Source organism: Berghia stephanieae, chromosome 11, assembly GCF_034508935.2.
Source record: "Berghia stephanieae isolate SIO BIC M18660-M18661 chromosome 11, UCSD_Bste_1.3, whole genome shotgun sequence".
NCBI lineage: Eukaryota > Metazoa > Mollusca > Gastropoda > Nudibranchia > Aeolidiidae > Berghia > Berghia stephanieae.
Window position 1 is genome coordinate 30602020 of NC_088370.1, and position 27500 is coordinate 30629519.

A 27500-nucleotide genomic window follows, 5' to 3' on the forward strand; every position below is an offset into this window, starting at 1 on the left:
CGTCCAAGGCGTGCGCCTCCTGTTCCCCCCATCTCACACACGAAAGGGCGGTTTGCGGAGTGGAGGTTGGTGGTCGTCTGCCTGTATGGTCGTCTGTGTCGTTTAGTGTATGGCAAAGGGGGGTGGGTGCGATTAATTAAGTGGGATGGGTGGTGATTGGTGGAAGATAGGCAACCGAAGCAACGAATCGCTGGGGAAGTAGTAGGCTATGGCGCGAGACCGTAGGACCGTGGTCCTTGCAAGGACCGCCCCGCACTAGTTGAAAGGTGATAAGAAGTGAGGACCGCCGCCGGTCTTCCCCTCTGGGACGGTCTTCGGTTCACAGCTAAAAGACCGTCGGACCGCGGTCCAGACCGATCTTCAGCGCGGCACTACTGTATATATGTCTTTCTCTTCTCTCTCTCTCTCTCTCTCTCTCTCTCTCTCTCTCTCTCTCTCTCTCTCTCTCTCTTCTTCTCTCTCTCTCTGTGTGTGTGTGTGTGTGTGTGTGCGTGTGTGTGTTTGTGTGTGTGTAATTTTAGTGTGAACTTGACTTGTCAAGAAAAAAGCAAATAAATTTGTAATCTGTTTACGTTGCATAAAGGTATGTGCAAAGTTTACCTTTTGTAATATTTCGAAGATAATATTAAGAACCAATCATCGCCCGAAAAGATGTCAAAAATTAAAAAGTCTAGAATAAACAGTGTTGTGATGCTAACCGCAATCAGCTTCATTAATTAGTGCGGGATTGAAAATCCGCTCATCCTGAGGCACATTTTATTATGCGTCTCAAAAATGTCAATATTATAACCATTGTAATGAAACGAATGAAACAAAGTCCCCCTGGGTACTAAAAATAGAACCCACGGTTGGGAACCGTAATATACACAATGAATATGATAAGATAGCTCATAGGCAAAACACGAAGATTTGGAAAACAACAACAAGAGCTTGAGCTTTTATATAGATAGTATGCAGATGACGTCACTCGGGCCTTTGTTATTGTTTTTGCCATCCGCGTTTGTGAGTTGTTCTCACTAAACTGTATTAACCAAACTATAAAAGTTCATGGTTACACAGAGTTTGTGTGTTGGTCCGTTATACTTCCGGATGGCAATGTTGTGAACTCCTTGGCCTAGCGCATTCTATCTATAGATAGTATGCGCTTGGCTTAGAAGCTCATAACATTGCCATCCGGAAGTATAACGGACCAACACACAAAACTATGTGTATCCATGAACGTTTATAGTTGGGTTAATACAGTTCAGTGAGCATTACTCATAAACGCGGATGGCAAAAAACAATAACAAAGACCTGAGTGACGTCATCTGCATACTATCTATAGCAGAATATCCACTAAATGTGCTAAAAGCGCTTTACAAAGGGTCCCTAACCAACAGCAACACGTAACGTGTAAGAACGAGATATGACGCCTGTTAAGCGAAAATACACTTTTTTTTTCTCCGACAGAGACAACGCTGTAAACGGCCAGGTACTCATTTTACACATGAGTATGGTGAGAGAATGTGAGTATGGAGTCTTTTCCGAGAACTCAACTATGCGCTGAGCGAGGCTCGAACCCAGGACCTCAAGCTCAGGCGCTCAAGGACCTTCCGATCCGAAATCGAGTGTCAAACCACAAGACCCCATAGCCAACAACAAAAGTAAATAGTAATCAAAACCCATCATAGTCGAGTCTCAAAATTCTGTTTAGATAAAAGACTTACAATATCCGCCTGCCAAGTTAAACACACCAACACACACACACACACACACACACACACACACACACACACAACTGTGTAACCTTTAACGCTTATTGATGCTAAGCTCTAATTTTTTTAAAAACCTCATAACATCCGCCAGACATATATAATGTACCAACACACAAAATGATGTGAAACATGAAACGTTGAGAGTCTGATAGATATATGTTAGTGAAAACTAATTATACAAATGGATGGTTAAAAAGAATAGATAGTATGAAATTGACGTCATCAGGTCCGTCACACTTCCGGATGGCAATGTTGTGAGCTTCTTAGCCAAGCGCATACTATCTATAATTATTTACTAATAACTTATCACTAAAATAATTAAAAAGAGCTGAGTAACGCCCACTTCGTTCCTTCTAAACGCACAGATAAGATAGTGTGCGCTTGACTAATAAACTCACAACATTGCCATCCGGAAGTATAACGGACCAACACACACAACTATGTGTAACCTTGAACGTTTATTGTCTGGTTAATAAACTTTAGTGAAAACGACGCACAAACTTGGATGGAAAAAAAAACCAATAACAAAGACCTGAGTGAGGTCATCTTCGTTCTATCTAGCTATAGATAGTATGCAGATGACGTCACTCAGGCCTTTGTTATTGTTTTTGCCATCCGCGTTTGTGAGTTGTTCTCACTAAACTGTATTAACCAGACTATAAAAGTTCATGGTTACACAGAGTTTGTGTGTTGGTCCGTTATACTTCCGGATGGCAATGTTGTGAACTCCTTGGCCAAGCGCATTCTATCTATAGAAGTTTCGAAATTGACGTCATTCAGCTCTTTGTTATTGTTAATTTTTTTGTCAGTCATTTTTATGAGTTGTTTTGACTAAATTATTGTTGTATTTTCATTAATCCAAAAAGCTCATAACATCCACCCGCCGGATGTAATGCATCAGCACAAATAACTATAGATAGATCGAAGTTGACGTCACTCGGGTCTTTGTTATTGTTTTTTGCCATCCGCGTTTATGAGTAATTCTCACTAAACTGTATTAATCAGGCTATAAACGTTAAAGGTTACACATAGTTTTGTGTGTTGGTCCGTTATACTTCCGGATGGCAATGTTATGAGCTTCTTAGCCAAGCGCATTCTATCTATAGATAGAATGCGCTTGGCCAAGGAGTTCACAACATTGCCACCCGGAAGTATAAGGGACCAACACACAAAACTATGTGTAACATTGAACTTGTATAGATAGAATGCGCTTGGCCAAGGAGTTCACAACATTGCCATCCGGAAGTATAACTGACCGACACACAAACTCTGTGTAACCATGAACTTTTATAGTCTGGTTAATACAGTTTAGTGAGAACAACTCACAAACGCGGATGGCAAAAACAATAACAAAGGCCTGAGTGACGTCATCTGCATACTATCTATAGTCTGGTTAATACAGTTTAGTGAGAACAACTCACAAACGCGGATGGCAAAAACAATAACAAAGGCCTGAGTGACGTCATCTGCATACTATCTATAGCATCTATGACCGTGGCCTTCGTAAAGTTATGGCCTGATACCATAGCCATCGTTATGTTATAGATAGTATGCAGATGACGTCACTCAGGCCTTTGTTATTGTTTTTGCCATCCGCGTTTGTGAGTTGTTCTCACAAAACTGTATTAACAGACTATAAAAGTTCATGGTTACACAGAGTTTGTGTGTTGGTCCGTTATACTTCCGGATGGCAATGTTGTGAACTCCTTAGCCAAGCGCATTATATCTATAGCCTGATACTGAAATCCAAAAGGATTGGCAGTTTGACGTCATTATTTGATTTTTGCACCGCTTAGTGAGTTGTCGTTAGTAGAGCTCAAGGAAACAAGTTATTTCATTGGTTGAACTATTGAATACAACTCACGATTTGTTTTCTTTTGTGGCAAAAAGACTGGCATTTTGACGTCATTTTTTGGTCAGTATCAGGCCATAACTTCACGAATGCCACGCTGATACTGACCAAAAAATGACGTCAAAATACCAGTCTTTTGCCACAAAAGAAAACAAATCGTGAGTTGTATTCACTAGTTCAACCAATGAAATAACTTGTTTCCATGAGCTCTACTAACGACAACTCACAAGGCGGTGCAAAAAAACAAATAATGACGTCAAACTGCCAGACTAAAACTTGGTCAAACTTAGTCCGAAGGTGCCGTGATTTTAGTCCCGGACTTGCTTTGTCAGCTCACATGAAATCAGATTATTTCAAGTCATTGACTTGTCAGAGATAGTCAGAGACTAAGCACTAGTCCGCGTTCATGAAAACGGCTCCTGCTCAGATATATGACAGCTTGTACAAGACAGTCATGCAAGGCATGGTGGAAGCTCAAAGAAGAAGAGAAAGACAAAGGAAAATGTGGCTGGATAATATTAAAGAAAGGAAGGATTGACACTGTATGAGCCACCGATTTGTGAGAGGCTCCTAGTCTGTGGTATGAGCTGACAGGGAAAGCCAAAGATCGAGATGTGTGGCACCGTGTTGTGAAAGCTGCATCCCGCAAGTCCCCCCAACGACCATCCGGTCATGGTAATGACTGAGAGTGCTGCCGTATTCTAGAAAAACATATATTTAAAAATTTGGCCAGAAAACCCGTCCTTCAAATATCGATCGATTTAAATGACCCTCATCTTGGCAAAAACTCTCAAACCTGGGACTTCGCGAAGAGTGAGTGATAGCAGGAGCATGGCGATAAAAGATTAGAACCCATTACATATTTGACTTGGGACTATCTTTGGATTACGATGTGTGGATGCGTGTGTGTGTTTGTGTATGTGTATGTGTATGTGTGTGTATGTGATTATGAATGTTTACATTTGTATGTTCGCGTTAGAATGTGTATGGGCAGTTGAAATGTAAAACTGTATTATTCTAAAATGTTTGCAAAGACTATTATTCTACAGTTTGTGTTGCAAAGAGAAAAACAGAAAGCAGAAAACAAAATAAAACAGGAAAGACCGCCCACTCTGTTTCCACGTTGTATGTATATATCATGCGATCACTTACAACCACAGACAGACTCTCTCGCTAGTCTTGCTTCATTCCACGCGTGATTGGTGAGCGATGGTGATGACGTGACGTCACGATGCTCACAGATCTATACAAGAAGATGGTTCACATGCGTTCTTTTTGCGTAGAAAACTGAATATTTGTTTCCTTCCTTATAGTATGCGCTTGGCAAAGAAGTTCATAACATTGCCATTCGGAAGTATAGATAGAATGCGCTTGGCCGAGGAGTTCACAACATTGCCATCCGGAAGTATAACGGACCTACACACAAACTCTGTGTAACCATGAACTTTTATAGTCTGGTTAATACAGTTTAGTGAGAACAACTCACAAACGCGGATGGCAAAAACAATAACAAAGGCCTGAGTGACGTCATCTGCATACTATCTATTATGACCAACAAGCAATACCGTGTGTATCCATGAACGTTTATAGTCGGGTTAATACAGTTCAGTGAGCATTACTCATGAACGCGGATGGCAAAAAACAATAACAAAGACCAGAGTGACGTCATCTTCGAACTATCTATAGATGGTACGAAATTGACGCCACTCAGTTCTTTATTATTGTTTTTAGCCATCGACGTTTATGAGTAATTCTCACCAAACTGTATTATCCAGACAATAAGTTCATGGTTACACGTAGTTTTGTGTGTTGGTCCGTTATACTTCCGAATGGCAATGTTGTGAGCTTCTTAGCGCATACTATACAAGAGTATGGTTCGTTCTTTTTGGGTACAAAATTGAATATGTTTCCTTCCTAAACTATAGTATGCGCTTGGCTATGAAGCCCACAACATTACCATCCGGAAGTATAACGTAACAACACATAAAACTATGTACAACCATGAACTTTTATGGTCTGGTTAATACAATTTAGTGAGAACTACTCATAAACGCGGATAGTAAAAAGCAATAACAAAGACCCAGGTGACAATAACTTCGTACTATCTATATATAGTATGCGCTTGGCTAAGAAGCTCATAACATTGCCATCCGGAAGTATAACGGTCCAACACACAAAACTGTGTGTAACCATGAACTTTTATAGTCAGGTTAATACAGTTCAGTGAGAATCACTCACAAACGCGGATGGCAAACTACAATAACAAAGGCTTGAGTGACGTCAACTGCATACTATCTATAGATAGTTTGAAGATGACGTCACTCAAGTCTTTGTTATTGTATTTTGCCATCCGCGTTTATGAGTAATGCTCACTGAACTGTATTAACCTGACTATAAACGTTCATGGGTACACACAGTTTTGTGTCTTGGTCCGTTTTACTTCCGGATGGCAATGTTATGAGCTTCTTAGCCAAGCGCATACTATCTATAAGTTTTATGTCTCCATTTTTTCATTTTAGTCTCGGTTAATACTATTTAGTGAGAAATGTATTATTAGCAAAAATGGCTGTCTGATAACAATAACAAAGACCCGAGTGACATCAATTTCGTTCTATCTATGGAGCCAAAAGGAAACAAAATCAATGTTCATCTTGTAATTTATGTCTATGATACTCACCAATAGATAGTATGCGCTTGGCTAAAAAGTTCATAACATTGCCATCCGGAACAAAACTGTGTGTATTCATGCACTTTTATAGCCTAGATAATACCGTCTAGTGAGAATTACTCATAAACGTGGATGGCAAAAAACAATAACAAAGACCAGAATGACGTCAACTTCATTCTATCTATAAAAGGAAAAAAATTGACGCCACTCAGCTCGTTTTCATATAGATATTATGCGCTTGGCTAAGAAGCTCATAACATTGCCATCCGGAAGTATAACGGACCAACACACAAAACTGTGTGCAACCATGAACTTTTATAGTCTGGGTAATACAGTTAAGTGAGAATTACTCATAAACGCGGATGACAAAAAACAATAACAAAGACCTGAGTGACGTCATCTTCGAACTATCTATAGATAGAATGCGCTTGGCCAAGGAGTTCACAACATTGCCATCCGGAAGTATAACGGACCAACACACAAACTCTGTGTAACCATGAACTTTTATAGTCTGGTTAATACAGTTTAGTGAGAACAACTCACAAACGCGGATGGCAAAAACCATAACAAAGGCCTGAGTTACGTCATCTGCATACTATCTATAGTCTTTAGCTAGCAATTTTATGAGTTGTTCTCACTAAATCGGAGTGAAAATGTTGCTGCTTGAAGCTCGAAGGAAAAAATAGCGATAAGTATTGGATTGTAAGCTCCAAGTTATTAATATCTATATATCTGCCTTCGTCTAATAAATTGAAGCTTACAATTCAATTCTTACCGTTATATTTTCACTAAATGGGAGAGATCTATATTCATGTTTTCGTCCAAACAAGTCATCAATCACATGATTTGTTGCTGTACAACGATTGGAGATTTCTCAATGAATGTAAACACGCTGCTTTGTTTATGAAAGTTGTAAACATACCCATGAGTCATGATGAGTGAAATGACCAATTGTATTGTTGGATATTTCTCAAATTGTGAACACTTTTCACTATGTGGGTCATTTTGAGCACACCAATGACCTCGAGCACATGGAAAGTTAATATAGATCGTGCCCATTGGAGTGAAAATGTTGCTGCTTGCAGCTCGAACGAAAAAAATAAGGATAAGTATTGAACTGTAAGCTTCAATTCATATTATATATCTGCCTTCTAAATTGAAGCTTGCAATTCAATACTTACCGTTATATTTTCACTAAATGGGAGCGATCTATATTCACGTTTTCGTCCAAACAAGTTATCAATCACATGATTTGTTGCTGTCTAACGATTGGATATTTCTTCAGAAATGTAAACACGCTGCTTTGTTTATGACAGTTGTAAGCATACCGGTGTGTCAGGATGAACTAAATGACCTATCGTGATGTTAGATATTTCAAAAATTGTGAACACTTTTCACTATGTGGGTCAATTTGAGCACATATTCCAATGTGACCAATGACCTCGAGCACATGGAAATGTAATATAGACCATGCCCATTTTATTACTCAGACCGTTTAATTCCGAGATAAAACATTTGCGTTCGGTTCCTGTTCGGTTCGGTAACTGAAAAAAGAGAGGGGTCACTCACTTTGCTATGATAAAATAAGAGACCGACTGAGAGGAAAGGTCAAATTGAGAGTTAAACGCACCTGAAAGGAAAATGAATGCACCCAGTTTACTGTAATTAACTTTTAAAATCAACAATTTACCCTACAAGGATTGAATAACACTTCAAAACCCTTAAAATTGTGTAGTCTCGCAACAACTTTCATTTTCAGAAAGACTGAGACTTAGAGATGCTCATGCCATTTTTAAATAGGCTTCAACAGTCGTGACGTCATTTCCCTCGTAATGGCGCATCGTAACTTAGTAACTGGTTCTAAACTATCGGAACAATGGCGGACGCCCATATGAAATACGTCTCCGACGAGCATAAAAGTGTATCTACATTGTAAATCTGATCATGTTTTGACTTTTATACATTCTGATCACATGACATGTGATAAAGTTCAAGCCAGCATGAAACATAAAAAGTACCGATTTTCTTTGTTTAGAACCAAGCTGCTGGTTGATGGGCGGACGTGGCATCAGGCTATTGAATCCTATTGGAGCCAAAACTTCGTAATCTACGATTGTTTCGTGATAGTAGGCCGGTCTGAAGCAACATTAATAAAAATTCTTAGCTTACAATGTCATGATCTCTGGCTAATATTAAACATCTCTTTATCGGCCCCTCACCTACTCCCTGTTTCTTACTATAATTCCATCTTCCTCCTTCTCCTTCTCATATATATCACACACACACACACACACACACACACACACGCGCGCGCGCACACACATATCTCTTTCTCTCTTCCTCTCTGTCTTTCTCCCCCCACTATCTATCTATCTATCTATCTATCTATCTATCTATCTATCTATCTATCTATCTATCTATCTATCTATCTCTATCTGTTATCTATCTATCTATGTATCGATCTATTATCTACTTAATTATAAATCTATCTTTCTGTCTATCTATCTATCTCACTTTTTATTTATATACCTACTCAGGTATATAATAAGTACCTTACGGTTACAATGATTGTCTCTATGCGAAAACAAATGGTTAAATCGCCTAACAGGCGTCATGTCTCGCCCTATGTGTTAAAAGTTGCTGTTGGTTAGTGACCCCTTGTACAGAACTGTGACCACATACAAATGCTGCAATTTACTTAACTGACTATCTGCCTAACATATCAATCTATCTGCCGATCTATTTATCCATCTATTTACTAACATACCAATCTATCTGCCGACCTATATATACCACCAACCAATCTGCCGATCTAGCTATCCACCTATCTACTAATCCACCAACCTATCTTCCTATCTATCTATCCACCTATCTACTAACCTACAACATGTCTGCCGATCTGTCTATCAGCCTATCTACTAATCTACCTATTTATCTGCAGATCTATTCATCAACTTGTCTACTAAGCTATCTACCTCCGCACTTATATTTCGATCTATCAACCCGTCTACTAAACTATCTCCTTTGATATTTAGCTTGGATCTATCTATCAACCTACCGAACTATCTATCTATCTATCTATCTATCTACCTACCTACCTACCTACCTATTTAGCTGACCATTATAAATCATTTTCTAGATGAAACCTACGCTCAAAATATAATAGTCCACATCTCTATCCCCCAGATAAAGAAATAATATATTAGAATACTCTCAGCAAGTATCGTCACTCCCTCCCCTCCCCTCCTCTCCCCTCCCGTCCCACATCATGGCTTGAGCCGACAACTGACATTCTCTTCACTTTGTCCCACCCACCCACTCACCGACACACCCTCCTCATCTATATAAACTCCAGCAACTACATTCTACATCAGAAGTCAATGAGGTACCCACACCCACCAGTCATTAGAAATAGCGTTCATTAGTAGTCCGATATAGTTTGTCTTGTTTCAAATAAAATCTATTAAAAATACAAACCATTGATGCAAACACAAAGACTGGCGTGACGTCATTATTAATTTCAACAGAAAAAAGGATGCAGATTATGTTTTAAAACACACCAGAAACAAGATAAAAGTTGACTTTAAGAAATTTGAAAAAAGAGAAAATCCATTTTTAAAAAAGTTGACAGGAATAAACCAAAAAAATTGGAATTCGTCAGAAGTATCCTGGTTTTAGAAGGAACTGAAACAAGGAACAAGGGCACGCAAAGACATTTGTTCAAAATCTTATTACTCAAGCCGCTTCCAAGAATACTGAAGAAAAGAACATCAGCTGCTGAGAAAGATTTCTAAAAACAAAGGTAAGGATTTGAAGAATTTTCTTTCATATTTTTATTTTGTGTTTTGAAATTATCTGCCTTTCGAAGTTTGTTACGGATAAAAGAACAGTGACGAAAATAACACGGGGGTCCCGATAGCTCAGTTGGATGAGCACTCGCTTCACACTCAAAGTGGCCTAGATCGATTCCAGGTGCAGTCGGGATTTTTTTTCGACCCCCCTCCCCTGTCCACCCATCAGTAAATGGGTAGCTAGGTCAGTTAGATCTGGGAGGGGGATGGGGGGGGGGGGGGGGGATATTACTTTGCGATAGACTAGCGTCCAATCCGAAGGGTAGCAAGCAATTGTCCGTTTCTCGCTATAGAAACAGTAATAAAGTCCGGCTCCATGAGCTTCAAGGCTTTGAAGAAAACAACACGCTTTTATAATTAGCTTCTTGGTTGTTACAACTGGTTGTAATTTCTTTTTCTGTGGTATTTAAAGGAATATGAACATTGAATAAAGTATGAAAAAACTCATTCTATCAATCATATAAATATAAAGTGTTACACTCGACTTATTCATAACGAAAAAGGCCTTGATGCTATCAAGAGCAATTCTGTAATCTTGCTTACGACTTAAATAGATACAAGACAAAATAAACGTCATTAAAGACATGTCAATTAACGTGAACTTTTAAAAAATATTACTTGCTTTCTTGGAACAATTGATGGTACGTACTTAATGGTCGCATGACCTCTTGTTGCTAAACGGGGCAAGCTATTGATATGACTGTCCTTTTTACTATCATCTTCTTAACGAGTCACGAGTTATTTCATCAATATTCATCGCATATAGATAGTATGCGCTTGGCTAAGAAGCTCATAACATTGCCATCCGGGAGTATAACGGATCAACCCACAAAACTGTGTTTATCCATGAACGTTTATAGTCGGGTTAATACAGTTCAGTGAGCATTACTCATAAACGCGGATGGCAAAAAACAATAACAAAGACCTGAGTGACCTCATCTTCGAACTATCTCGCATTGAAAAATGCGTCAGTTATCTATTACGTTGTCGAAACTAGTCTAGTAATAAACATTTCAATCGTTCTGTTTATGACTCGATAATATTAAAAATAATGCCTTTTGTTTGTGATTTATTTCTTGTCCATGGTGACAGGGGTAACAGAACCAACGGTGGATTGGGATTGTAAGGCGGATAAAAAGTAATAATTATTTTGAATAACCAGCTTATTCTTTTTTTTATTGAATTAAGTTAATTAATTGAGTTATTTATTTCTCGACTTCCCTTTTTTAAATTCAAGTTTTGTATGACATGTCCCGTAAAACTGGCTTCGCATCCGCTGTGATTATTTTACAGACGCGTCCGAGAATAATGAACGGGGAAAAGACCCAGACGGGTCTATGTATAAATCAACGATGATTATAAACAGATGCAACTGTTGAAACTCCGCTCTTTTAAAAAAAAAAATCACGTTCACGAGGAGGTATTAAAAGAAATTGGAGTACGACCAACTTTGGTAAACGCCATCAGAAAAAGACAGTTAAAATTTCTCGGACATATTTACAGAAAAGAAAACGGAATTGAAAAGATTGTACTACTTATGGGTAAAGTTGCTGGGAAGAAAAGAAGAGGGAGACAGAGGATAGATTACATTGACAATCTGAACGGATGGATTGGTGGAGGAGGAACAGGAATCGAGCTATTGAGAAGATCCGAGGACAGATATGGTTGGAGGGACATGATCGCCGATGTCTGCAACAGGCTTGGCACTTGATGATGATGATGATTCACATTCGAGAATACGAAAACTTTCGAAATGCATATAGAAATATGAAAATATTCTATAAGTAAAGTAAATAAAATATCAATAAAAGTAAAAAAGAATGTGCCCAAACAACAAATCAGTCGAGGGATAGTGGCTTACTATATATTCTAGTCGTCGTCATCCATGTGGATGGCGTGGCCGAAACGTCTGTTTCAGAAGGCCCTACAACACTCAACACAAAGCTCTATGGTGAGGCTGAGGACCTAAAGCGGACCACAGACTTCATAGCAGATATCGGACTGCAGCCATAGATGTCCATCAGAGGAACGAAGAAGAAGAAGAAGAAGGCTGGAGATTGGCACCGTGGATTCGATTCCTTTGTGTGCCACTTGTCCGAATTATCCATTTATTTATTTTGCCTTCTTTCTACAGAATGTTGCAAATGATAAATGTCCCACCCTTTTTTTCTTCTTTTAAATCTTTTTTTTTTCCTTCTGAATACCTTACTCAAAAACAGAACAAATACTCAGAGGCAATAAAAAAGTACAAACCGACGTGTGTGTGTGTGTGTGTGTGTGTGCGTGTGTGTGTGTGTTTATGTGTGTGTCTATATATATATATATATATATATATATATATATATATATATATATATGCAGGTTTGACATCCGAATCCACTTATGGGCCTAGTTTAACATTGTTGTAAGTTGTAATGGACAATATTTTGCCTCTTTTGTTTGAGATTTCCATTACAACAATGAGTCCATACGGATTTAGGTTATCAAACCTGTAAATAAGTGCACGATGGTACAAACTGATTGAATAAATAAATAAATAATAACTAAATAAATAAATGAATAAATAAATAAATAAATAAATAAATAAATAAATAAATAAATAAATAAATAAATAAATAAATAAATAAATAAATAAATAAACAAATAATAACTAATTAAATAAATGAATAAATAAATAAATAAATAAATAAATAAATAAATAAATAAATAAATAAATAAATAAATAAATAAATAAATAATATAAATACATAAATAAATCTTGCTCATTCAGAAAGCGATCAAATGATCGGAGAAAAAATATTTAAAAATTCTTGCTTGGAAACAAAATAATCAAATCCAAAAAAAATGAGAAACAATTAGAAAAAGAAAACGAGGAAGATGATTCGAACCAGTGTAGGAAAACGAGAAAAAATGGTAAGCTTGTCTAACCCACTCGGCTCTACAGTGTAACAGTCCGCAAAGACTTCTGCGTAAGTTAAGTTTATAATGTTCTAGAAATGTTTAAACCAATTTCAATCAGAAATTTTGCTTCATTCATTTGATTGTTTTCATTTTTTTTCAATATCTTATCCATGTATGTGATTAAGTGCAGTTATGTTTTTTCAAAGGTAATAATAAAATATTATATTGATAACGTAATATCGTGGTTGACAGCCAGATAGACCAAGACTCCGACTAGAACAACCCGTTGACTCAGTTTACACATAAATAAATAGATAAATGGATAAATATATAAGAAAAATAAATGAATAAATAAATAAATATAAACGTTTTCCACTTCTGCTGCAAATTCTAAATACACACCCCCAACCAGGCCTTTCAGTTTTTATTGTTATAATAAATTTTATTTATTATGAGGAAGAATTGAACAATGTATTTTTGATATTATTTTTTTCTCTGATCATTTGATCGCTTTCTATTTGAGCGCGAATTATTTATTTATATTAATTTATTTATAATTATTTATTAATTAAAGTAATTAGTTTTTACTCTTTTGTTGCCTCTGATTATCGTTTCTGTTTCTGAGTGAGGTATTCATTTCCTGTTAAAATTATTTACAAGCATTTTAAGAATAAAAAAGCACATGTGTACAATCTAATTTTGATTATACACAAAAATGTCTGAGCATTTTTCATTGGTCATTACACTCAGACGCGTCTTAAAAAATCACGGTGGAAGTGAAGCGAGCTCTATATGCCGTATAAAACTTGAAGACAAAAAAAAACAAACAAACAGAATTCAAGAAATTAATAACTCAATAACTCATCCATTTGCCTACTTGATTCATTTTTAAATAAATAAGCTGGTTATTCAAAATTATTACTTCTTATTCGTTTTATAATTGTAAAGTTCACACGCCCATTGTATCTGCTTTTGTATATTAAATTGAAGCTTACATTGAATTTCACATTGTTATTTACTTCTTTGAGCTTCGAGCAGCAACATTTACATTACCCTTCAAATGATGTGAAAACTGGAGTAAGCCCATAAATGAAATTGAATTATTTTGAAATCGTGACGTCTCACCTTCAACTTTTTTGGTTCCAAAATCATTGGAAGTGTCTAACCAGTCCTACGGAGGACTAATAATGAATGGGCTACATTTTCAATCGTTTGGTCTCATAACTATTTTTAGTAGCAGGGTGTGTACAGGCAGATATTTAAGATTACGGGACGTAAAAGAGCGAGGGTGGAATATCTTTATTGACGACCCTAAAATAAGATACCATCACTCTGAAACCAGAATATCAATTACACAATGTTTAAATACTGTCCTCTGGTTGTGTGGTTTTACACTTCAAAAAAGATTAGAACCTGTTTTTTTTATTTATTTAAGATCACACGTTTGTTCCCAATTGAGTCGAATTATATCAGAATATAACGTCGCATTTTAGTGGAAAATTTAAAAAAATATATCTCATCATTTTTGTGGGTGTCACTTTTTTTATTTATTACGCAACCACTTACCATTTTCGCCACTAATAAATGTAACTGAAGGAGAAATGGCAGATAACTGTAATAATTATTATAATCATTAATTTTATCAAGATGGTATATCATTTAATTGCCGCACTCTTGAAAAACTTGCATTTAAATATTTGGCCAGGAAACTCGTCCTTTAAAGATTGATCGTTTTAAATGACCCTCATTTGGCAAAAACTCTCAATTCTGGAACTATATGATGAAGGAGAAATTTTGTTGATGCATTTATAACAAATGTTAGCAATTATGTATTTGATACATAGTTCAATTGGTTGAAAATATGATAAAAACAAAGGTGTGAATATTATCCCTTGTATCCTTTCTTGTAATGATCCAAAAAAGTGATAATTTTAGATACATTGGAGCTTGTGCACCGCTCAGAACCCAAGACCTCCCCAGCCGAAGGCGAGAAGAGTCATACCACTAGTCCTCAAAGACACGTTTTAGTCAACAGCAGTACATTTGTAAATGGTTTTAAAATTTTCATCAGTACCGTTTCTGTATTAATGTCTTATTATTATTATACACCATGAAGAATTAAAGTTTAAGTTTTAAAAATTATCTTTTGATATAGTATATAATATGTTACAGTGAATGACACAATGAGTCGGATGGTGAAAAGGTTTGAACTGAGATTTTGCCAAAATTAGTTAGAAGGTCATTCTTAAAATCAAAAATGAGTTCTTGTCATAAATGATTAAATCAACCGTTTTTTGTACATCTTCAGGAAATATTAATTTCACTTTTAAATATTTTTTACTGCTAGTCAAGTTGAAAGAGTATGAAATTTGAGAAAAGTTGAGGGATACCTTTCCCATACACCTGATCATAACTTCATCAAAAATCACCCGACTTACTTCAAATAAAGATTAAAATAATGAAAAAAAATGCAAATACCAAATTTTCACCTTTGGACTGATTATGTCATCCACTGACACATATTATATATAATATCCACTTAATGTTATCTAAGTATTTTACAATGTGTACCAAACCAGGATCAATCTTTAACAAGTAGGACGACACATGACGCGTGAAAGGTGCTTTTACAATTTTAATTTTCAACAGAGAAAACGCCGTTATTATTAGTCAGGTTATCATTTTATACCTGATTGTGGCCAGAGAATTAACGCCGTTATTATTAGTCAGGTTATCATTTTATACCTGAAGTGGCCAGAGAATTAACGCCGTTATTAGCCAGGTTATCATTTTATACCTGATTGTGGCCAGAGAATTAACGCCGTTATTATTCAGGTAATCATTTTATAGTTGATTGTGGCCAGAGAATTAACGCCGTTATTATTCAGGTAATCATTTTATAGTTCATTGTGGCCAGAGAATTAACGCCGTTATTAGTCAGGTAATTAATTTTATACTTGATTTTGGTCAGAGAATTAACGCCATTATTAGTCAGGTAATTAATTTTATACTTGATTGTGGTCAGAGAATTTGAGTAAAGAACCTTTTCCCGAGGACTCAACTTTTCGCCGCCTATGCCATGGCTCGAACCAGGGACCTACCTGTCTGAAGGAAAATGTCATACCACTAGACCAATGAGCCGAGCAAGTAGAATTGTCATGCCTCACTTCATCAAAATAGTGAATAGATTGCAATCTCTGGCATTTCAAAATCCCCTATTTGTTGACAAATGTCATTTGATATTATCAGCAAATATTTTACCTCTAAAACAAATCACTTTGGGCAAATCATTATTATGCATAATGAAAAAGAGTAGTCTCAGGAGACTACCCTGAGAGACACCACTCCGAAAAATAAATAAACAAACCCAACGAAACTCTCTGTTCTCTGAATGGACGCGATGTTCAGCGATCGTGTTCAGACAGATTAGTATTTAACCCAATTGCAAACTAATGCTGGCAGGAGAGAGAGAGAGAGATGGATCAATCGATAGTGCATTTATTTGACAGTGAGCAAATGGCTTTGATACAAATCCAAGATTATTACCCCCCCCCCCTTTTTTTTTTTTTGCCAACCGCCCAGCGTATCCTGCACTGATGACCCCAAAGCACTTTCGCCTGGATAGGATTCAGACCAACATCAGATTTCTATCCAGGGGAATGTACTTTGGGGCAAAAAAACCCCCACAAATTCAAAGCTTAAAGGTTTGCAAAAAAAAAAAAAAAAAAAAAAAAAAAAAACCAACAAAACAACAACATTGATTTTATTGATATAAATACTTTAATGTGTGAGTAATTTTGGGGGTTGCTTTTTTCTTGTTTGTTTTTTGTTTTTGTTTTAATTCTTGTTTTTTAAAATCACTTTTTATTCATTTTGTTTTTCTCCCCAACTATTTCTTTTTAAAGTTCACAATACAAAATGCCACAACATCCGATGTTGAAAATAAAAATAATATAAGCATCTTAAAGGCCGGACACGAGGCAGCACACCCACCCCAATAAAACACCCAAAACAGACAAACAAACAAACAAACAAATAAACAAAAATGTCAAAATATGAAAAAGATTAAATTGACGTCACTCAGATTTTTGTTGTTGATTTAAGCTAGCCATTTTATGAGTAGTTCTTACTAAATTCTATCAGACTATAAATGTTTATGGTTTCTGTGTGTTGGTGCGTTATGTCCTGCTGGCGGATGTTGTGAGTACTATATATATATATATTATATATATTATATAATATATATATATAATATTATATATATTATATATATATATATATATATATTATATATATATAACTTATTTCTTTATTGGTATATATTTTTTAAAATTTATTATCCTCACCTCATTCAGTTATATCCTCCTTCAACGTTGTTTCATCCATTGAAGGAATCTTCAGGAAGGTATTCTGTATCGTAGTATCCGGGTGGAATGTCGTGATCAGTTGGCGCCAATGTTGTTTTTTCCCTCAACCACACACACACACACACACACACACACACACGTACATATATATATATATATATATATATATATATATATATATATATATATATATATATATATATATATTGATTTTAAAAATATTATAGTTTTTACAGTCAAATTATGACAGCTTGGTGTGCCGTGCTCCAAAAAAAAAAGCAACTTGTAATTCAAATGTCTGTCAGAAAACTTGTCCTTCAATACAACAGTAGTGCTCACATTGATGATAATTATACGGAGCTATTCATTTCTTAGTTAAGATAAAAGCTTATGATAATTCATCTGTGATATTCATGCAGATTGATCATTATCACACGTATAGGTTTGTCATGTATCTGATTGGTGATAATTATGATTCTCATTATAATTTCTAACATATTATACAACACTAGATTTACGTGTTGAATAGAATCACCCCCCCCCTTTCCACCCACCCCCAACCCCTTTCGTCCTTGATTGATTTCCAACGCAGATTTCATAGTTTACCATCCTCTTACAAATGAAAATGCTTCTGCTTGAAGGTTGTAGGAATACATGACAAAAAGTAATGAAATGAAATCTCTCCCATAGTGGGCAGGGAGGCACTTACTGTGTCTTCTAACCCCTTATATATTATGTTTTCCAACATGCTTTCCGTCTTTGTCTTGGAATGAGATTACTTGGTTTTGTCCAGACCCAGGCGCTGATATGACCTTAATGTGTTGCAAGCGCCGTAAAACCCTTAAAAACAAAAAAGAAATAAATGAAAGCTTCCATTTTTTAAACGAAGAACGATAATGTGGACGTTTCAGGTTTTCCCCTCTATTGTATTTGTTGATAAAGGGGAAACCCATAAAGTCAACATTATCTGTCTTCGTTCAATAAATTGAGGCTTTCATTTCTTTACCTTTTGTCATCCTCTGAAAAACACATTGTGTTTTTTTTTTCTTTCTTTCTTTCCTTATTTTATTGGGGGGGGGGGGGGGGGGGGTAATTAGTAAGAAAAATTAAACTACAAAATTTAATTAAATTCCCAATTTGTCAAAAATGTCTTAAACTTGACAATTCTTCTTCAATAGATAGTTCGAAGATGACGTCACTCAAGCCTTTGTTGTTTTATTTTGCCATCCGCGTTTGTGAGTTATTCTCAGTGAACTGTATTAACCAGACTATAAACGTTCATGGATACACACAGTTTTGTGTGTTGGTCCGTTATATTTCTGGATGGCAATGTTAGGAGCATCTAAGCCAAGCGCATACTATCTATCGCCTGACACTGACCAAAAAAATTGGTAAAAAGTCAAGTCTTCGGCCAATTAACAATACCTCACAAGGAGGTGCATTAACCTATTAAATGGCGTCAAAAGACAAGTCTTCAGGCAATGGGATCCTGTGTTTTCTCGAGCACTACTTACAACAACTCATGACGCCTGCTAGGCGATATTACATCTATTTTCCGACAGAGACAACTCTATTCCGGGCAATGTACTCATTTTACTCCTGAGGACGGTGAGAGTATTTTTCAAGGACTCAACTACGCGCCGCTCAGAGCGAGCGGGACTAGAACCCACGACGTTCCGATCCGAAGGCGAGTGCCATACCACTAGATCACATTAAACCCCCCCCCCCCCCCCCCACCAAAACAAAAAGACAAAAAAGTTAAAAGAATAGCAGATACGTCTGATGAATCTCATTGTGATGTCATCCAATAAGATGCAGGAAACATGACCTCCCACAATGCAAATGCTTTTACGACAATAATTATTATTCACTGATAAGATATTATTCATATTTACACATTAACACAATCCATTTATAATGGTAAAGATAGATAATCTTATTTATCTCCACCGCTCCAATATTTACATATTTACATATTTACATAGTGGCTCTCGAGACTGCTTTACATTTACATGTATATTTCATTTCCATTCTCATCGGTTTCACTCAATCAATTTTCTGAATCCGTGGTAGATACATTAAGTAAAAAACAACCAACCAACATTGAAATAAATAACAATGTGAAATTGAATGTAAGCTCCAAGTTAATATACGAAAACAGATAAAATGGACGTTTCTGATTTCCCCTTTATCAACAAAACATGTGAATGAAAGAAACACTACAGACGAATGAGATAATGTGGTCGTGGCGTTGTGTCACATAGATTATAATAAAACAAACAAACAGTGTTTTTTAGATATATCATATAAGCGTTGATTGAGTTGTTCTACTAAAAACAATAAAAAGCACTGAGTTGGGACGTGCAATACTTCATTTTATCTATAACGTACCAACACACAAAACAATATAGATAGAACGAAGATGAAGTCAATCAAGTCTTTGTTATTGTTTTTGCCATCCACGTTTATGAGTACTTCTCACTAAACCGTATGAACCAGACTACAAAAGTTCATGATTACACATAGTTTTGTGTGTTGGTCCGTTATACTTCCGGATGGCAATGTTATGAGTTTCTTAGCCAAGCGCACACTTTCTATACGATTCTTACACTCTTGCTTTTTGGAATTCCGGACGTGCACGAGCTTGCGAGTGCGCATTGGGAACAAAGTTCGAATTCCAAAACGCAAGGAAGTGTCAAGTCTGAATTGGTTTGACATTTTAATCGTAATTAATCGATTTGTGCAATAAAAAAGTTTTCTGGCTTACGTAACTTTCCTAAATTCATAGCTTGACCATAGGTTCGTAAACTTATAGCCTGACACTGACCAAAATAATGGGTAAAAAGTCAAGTCTTCGGCCAATTAACAATACCTCACAAAGCGGTGCATTAACCTATTAAACAACAACTCATGGCGCCTGCTAGGCGATATTACATATATTTTCCGACAGAGACAACTCTATTCGGGGCAATGTACTCATTTTACTCCTGAGGACAGTGAGAGTCTTTTTCAAGGACTCAACTACGCGCCGCTCAGAGCGAGCGGGACTAGAACCCACGACGTTTCGATCCGAAGGCGAGTGCCATACCACTAGATCACATTAACCCCCCCCCCCCCCACCAAAACAAAAAGACTAAAAAGTTAAAAGAATAGCAGATACGTCTAATGAATCTCATTGTGACGTCATCCAATAAGATGCAGGAAACATGACCTCCCACAATGCAAATGCTTTTACGACAATAATTATTATTCAATGATAAGATATTATTCATATTTAAACATTAACACAATCCATTTATAACGGTAAAGATAGATAATCTAATTTATCTCCACCGCTCCAATATTTACATATTTACATATTTACATAGTGGCTCTCGAGACTGCTTTACATTTACATGTATATTTCATTTCCATTCTCATCGGTTTCACTCAATCAATTTTCTGAATCCGTGGTAGATACATTAAGTAAAAAACAACCAACCAAAAAAAAAAATAAAGAAATAAAGAAACAAAACAAACATACCCAAACAATATATTGAAATAAATAACAATGTGAAATTGAATGTAAGCTCCAAGTTAATATACGAAAACAGATAAAATGGATGTTTCGGATTTCCCCTTTATCAACAAAACATGTGAATGAAAGAAACACTACAGACGAATGAGATAATGTGGTCGTGGCGTTGTCAAGATTAATAAACAAAAACATGTTTTTAGAATTATTCATAAACGTGAATGGGTAAAACAATAACAAAGACCTGAGTGACGTCAACTTCATTTTATCTATAGATAGTATGCAGATGACGTCACTCAGGCCTTTGTTATTGTTTTTGCCATCCGCGTTTGTGAGTTGTTCTCACTAAACTGTATTAACCAGACTATAAAAGTTCATGGGTACACAGAGTTTGTGTGTTGGTCCGTCCTACTTCCGGATGGCAATGTTGTGAACTCCTTGGCCAAGCGCAATCTATCTATAACGTACAAACACACAAAACAATATAGATAGAACGAAGATGAAGTCAATCAAGTCTTTGTTATTGTTTTTGCCATCCACGTTTATGAGTACTTCTCACTAAACCGTATGAACCAGACTACAAAAGTTCATGATTACACATAGTTTTGTGTGTTGGTCCGTTATACTTCCGGGTGGCAATGTTATGAGCTTCTTAGCCAAGCGCATACTGTCTATAGATAGTTCGAAGATGACGTCACTTGGGTCTTTGTTATTGTTTTTTGCCATCCGCCTTTATGAGTAATGCTCACTAAACTGTATTAACCCGACTATAAACGTTCATGGAAACACACAGTTTTGTGTGTTGGTCAGTTATACTTCCGGATGGCAATGTTATGAGTTTCTTAGCCAAGCGCATACTATCTATACGATCCTTACACTCTTGCTTTTTGGAATTCCGGACGTGCACGAGCTTGCGAGTGCGCATTGGGAACAAAGTTCGAATTCCAAAACGCAAGAGTGTCAGAAATATCTTATTCTAGATACCCCTCAACCCATTTCGATTTCGTCATCTCTGAGAAAAAGACATTTTCAAAAATATTTAAAAGATAGACGTCCATATAGATCTACCTCCTTTTTCAAAAAATCAAATATTAGTGAAATTCAACGTTTAATAATCTGACGTCACAAATTATTGTTGTAAACTTGATATCCTTACGCTTTACTATTTAGTGAGAGGAGTGGAATAATGTGTAATCTAAAACGATCTTCAATGGTCTAATTGAAAGAAATTAGTAATAATTACTCATACAATGGCTGGCTACAAACAATAACAAAAGGACTGAGTGACGTCAATTTCATTCCATCTATCAATCCTTTTAAAGTTGGACATACTTAAAAAAAAAAAAAACAAAAAAAACAAAAAAACTAAACGCAATGAGAAGAAATCACCCAACTGAAGATAGAAAGTTTCGAAAACCAGAAACAAATTTCAAGTGTATAGAAGGAACGAAATTGACGTCACTCAGCTCTTTGTTATGGTTCTTAGCCAGCCATTGTTATGAGTCGCTCTCACTAGTTTAGTGAGAACTAATCATGAAAATGGCTGGCTAAAAATAACAGAACTGAGTGACGTCAAAATCGTTCCTTCTATATTATGCGACTGTGCCTTGTCTAATAGACAGTACTGAATAGAACTGTGGATTGATACTATATAGAAGGAACGAAGTTGACTTCATTCAGCTCTTTGTTATTGTTTTGATCCAGCCAATTATATGAGTAGTTCTCACTAATTGTATTAATCAGACCATAAACGTCCAAGGTTATAGATAGTTTCAAAGATGACGCACTTCAGGCCTGTTGTTATTATTTTTGCCATCCGCGTTTGTGAGTTTGTTCTCACTAAACTGTATTAACCAGACTATAAAAGTTCATGGTTACACAGAGTTTGTGTGTTGGTCCGTTATACTTCCGGATGGCAATGTTGTGAACTCTTGGCCAAGCGCATTCTATCTATACATAAATTTTGTGTGGTAAGCTATAGATAGTATGCAGATGACGTCACTCAGGCCTTTGTTATTGTTTTTGCCATCCGCGTTTGTGAGTTGTTCTCACTAAACTGTATTAACCAGACTATAAAAGTTCATGGTTACACAGAGTTTGTGTGTCGGTCCGTTATACTTCCGGATGGCAATGTTGTGAACTCCTTGGCCAAGCGCATTCTATCTATATCCGACTGGCGAATGTTGTGATCTTTTTCGGCTCTGCGCACAGCACAAAATTATCACAAGGAAAAAAATATTTTGGCCACTTTAGTTCTATTTTTCGTGCTTCACGAGAAGTCGCAAATCAATAGATAGTTCGAAGACGTCAATCGGGTCTTTGTTATTGTTTTTTGCCATCCGCGTTTATGAGTAATGCTCACTGAACTGTATTAACCCGACTATAAACGTTCATAGATACACACAGTTTTGTGTGTTGGTCCGTTATACTTCCGGATGGCATTGTTATGAGCTTCTTAGCCAAGCGCATACTATCTATACCACGCTTAAAATGGAGATTGAGACATGACGCCTGGACAGTACAGTGCTTTTACAAAAGACGGAGACAACGCTGTTATAGATAGTATGCGCTTGGCTAAGAAGCTCACAACATTGCCATCCGGAAGTATAACGGACCAACATACAAAACACTGTGTAACCATGAACTTTTATGGTTAGGTTAATACAGTTAAGTGAGAATTACTCATAAACGAGGATGGCATAAAACAATAACAAAGATCCGAGTGACGTCAACTTCATTCTATCTATAGTCCGTTCCAAATAAATGGTCACACGTCTGAACCGCTTCTCTCAAACTATATGATGTATTGTCACGAATCTTTGCAAACAGTTTTAGATTTTTCTAGACCTAATGAATCCTAAATTATATGAATGGGCATGATCTATAGATAGTATGCAGATGACGTCACTCAGGCCTTTGTTATTGTTTTTGCCATCCGCGTTTTTGAGTTGTTCTCACTAAACTGTATTAACCAGACTATAAAAGTTCATGGTTACACAGAGTTTGTGTGTTGGTCCGTTATACTATCGGACAAACACACAAACTCTGTGTAACCATGAACTTTTATAGTCTGGTTAATACAGTTTAGTGAGAACAACTCACAAACGCGGATGGCAAAAACAATAACAAAGGCCTGAGTGACGTCATCTTCGAACTATCTATATTACAATGCCATATGCTCGAGGTCATTAGTCACATTGCAAAGTGTGCTCAAAATGACCCACATAGTGAAAAGTGTTCACAGTTTGAGTAATATCAAACGTTACAATTGGTCATTTTGCTCAGCATGACTCATGAGTATGTTTACAACTTTCATAAACAAAGCAGCGTGTTGAGATACCCTAAGGAATATCCAATCGTTTTACAGCAACAGACCGTGTGGTTGATGACAAGGCTGGACGAAAACATGAATATAGATAGAATGCGCTTGGCCTAGGAGTTCACAACATTGCCATCCGGAAGTAAAACGGACCAACACACAAAACCATGAACTTTTATAGTCTGGTTAATACAGTTTAGTGAGAACAACTCACAAACGCGGATGGCAAAAAACAATAACAAAGGCCTGTGTGACGTCATCTTTGTTCTATCTATAGATAGTATGCAGATGACGTCACTCAGGCCTTTGTTATTGTTTTTGCCATCCGCGTTTGTGAGTTGTTCTCACTAAACTGTATTGACCAGACTATAAAAGTTCATGGTTACACAGAGTTTGTGTGTTGGTCCGTTATACTTCCGGATGGCAATGTTGTGAACTCCTTGGCCAAGCGCATTCTATCTATAGATAGTATGCTCTTGGCTCAGAAGCTCATAACATTGCCATCCGGAAGTATAACGGACCAACACACAAAACGGTGTGTATCGATGAACGTTTATAGTCAGGTTAATACAGTTCAGTGAGCATTACTCATAAACGCGGATGGCAAAAAATAATAACAAAGACCTGAGTGACGTCATGTCATCTTTGAACTGTCTATAGATCGCTCCCATTATCGCTGAGATGTTTTGCGGTTGTTTTCAAGTTTTACCACCCAGGACATTAGAATTTTACAGTAAGGCACACGCGATAAAGTAATGATAACTATTTTCAAGTCGGGGCGTCGCTTGGACACAATGCAGAATTATTGCTCTCATCTCCCATTCCTGTTTTGCCGTCGCCTTCCTCAACTTTAGGCATGACACTGACCAAAAAAATGACGTCACAAAAGAAGACAACGATCACCAAACGAACGTGAAAAGTAAAGAGAGTAGTTCTTAGAGGTTGTCAAGGAAACAGATGACTCAATTGGATTCAGTAGTCTGATGTAACGCCGCCCGGCAACGGCGGCCATCTTTGTTCTAAACAAAGAAAATCATTACTTTTTATTCATGTTGGCTACAACTTTTCATATGTCTTGTGATCAGAATGTGTAAAAGTCAAAACATGATCAAATGTATGTTTTTTTTCCCCTCTGGATACGCTTTTATGCTCGCCGGAGAAATATTTCATACGGCGTCCGCCATTGTTCCGATAGATTAGAGCCAGTGTTACTAAGTTACCATGCGTCATTAGGAAGGAAGTGACGTTACGACTGTTGAAGAGTATTGGTTGAGCTATTGATTACAAGTCCCAATTAAGTTTTATTCCCGTCTTCATATACGACGAATATTTGGGGGTTAGTATCAATCCGTGAGTTAAAGAAGGCCACGGATTTACTCACACAAATGTGACCCTTCGTCTCGAAACGGTATTATGTCGGGATGAATTGGACCCCGAAAAGTGACTTTAGAATTAAATTGATAGTGAATACCAATTTTTGGGCTTTGGCATAGTGAAAAAGTGTTCTCCATTCTCTTACATAACAAATCGAAACAAACCCCAAGTTTCATGTTTTTGTCAATAAGTTCCATTTTTTCACCCGAGTCATCCCGACATAATACCGTTTAGAGACGGTGGGACACAAATTATGAGTTGTTGTAGTAAAAAGGGGAAGTGGGTGAATACGAATGTAATACGTATTATTCTACCCCCCTCCCTAAATAATAGTAATAAGTAATGATATCAGGTTTTCAAAATATAATTTATAAGAATGTGAAATTATTTAAATTCCCCATCAATGTTTTTGTTTATGCATCTTAACAACGCCTCTTCCACATTATCTCATTAGTCTGTAGTGTTTCATTCATCCTGTTTTGTTGATAAAGGGGAAACTCGAAACGTCCATTTTATCTGTTTTCGTATATCAAATTGAATCTTACATTCAATTTCACATTGTTATTTATTTCTTAGAGCTTCGAGCAACAACATTTACAATAATAATTTGTGACGTCAGATTAAAATAGTTAAATTTCACGTTAAAATTTCATTCTTTAAAAAGAAGTATCATTTAAGTGTTTTGAACATGTCTTGTATTCAAAGATGACGAAATCGGAATCGATTGAAGGTTAGAATAAATGATTTCTTACACTCTTACGCTTTTTGGAATTCGAACTTTGTTCCCAACGCGCACTTGCAAAGTCGTGTAGTTGTTGGGAACACGTCTGAAATTCCAAAAAGCGAGTGTTAGAATCCTATATTATTGCACCCCTCTCATCGGAAAACCCTATCATTTCTTAGTAAGCACGTAATCATTGAATAATGCTTTGAACGCGTTGAACACTTTTGTACATCTTATTGGTGTGAAATAAGGTGTAAAAGACAGAGATGATTGGCAATTATAAATAATCCTTTGGTGCTCATGAATACAAATCCAACGTTTTTAGTTTTGGGTCAAATTGTCATTCAAACAGGAGAAAGATACAAATTATGGTGAATATACGTACTAATACCATACAATCATTTGATAATAAAATATCTAATAATCTTACTGGTAAGGGTGAAATGAAAGTATTCTTTCATTTCTTTGTATTTATTCAACTCGTAATATATTTATCGTGCAAGCTCGTTGTGTGATTGGGCATGATGAAAATAACTCGTTTAATATATACAAAGAGATTAAAGAATTGTATAATATTTCACCTTTATTTTGTGATGAATATCTCTCGATATCGCCCGTCAATCCTGTGATTAACATACGTGAAGTATATTCATTTGTTGTTAAAAACAATATGAAACGCAGTGCTTAAAAATATACGAGAAATCCACTACTTTATGATGCAAGGAATTGTCCTTGATATTTATAGATCGTTAATTAGCTAACGTTTGAACCAGTTGTTTTTTCAATGAGAAAAACATAATTAGTAGGGTCTAGTTCGACGTGCACTTATTTGCAGGTCTGATAACCCAATTCCTTATGGGTTCATTGTTGTAATGGAAATCTTTTTTAAAATGACGCAAAATATTGTCCATTACAATAATGTTAAACTAGGCCCATAAGGATGTTCGGAGGTCAGACCTGCATATATATACACCTCGGTCTAGTACAATCTAAGTCATGATGTCAATGAGAGCGATTCTATAGATAGTATGCAGATGACGTCACTCAGGCCTTTGTTATTGTTTTTGCCATCCGCGTTTGTGAGTTGTTCTCACTAAACTGTATTAACCAGACTATAAAAGTTCATGGTTACACAGAGTTTGTGTGTTGGTCCGTTATACTTCCGGATGGCAATGT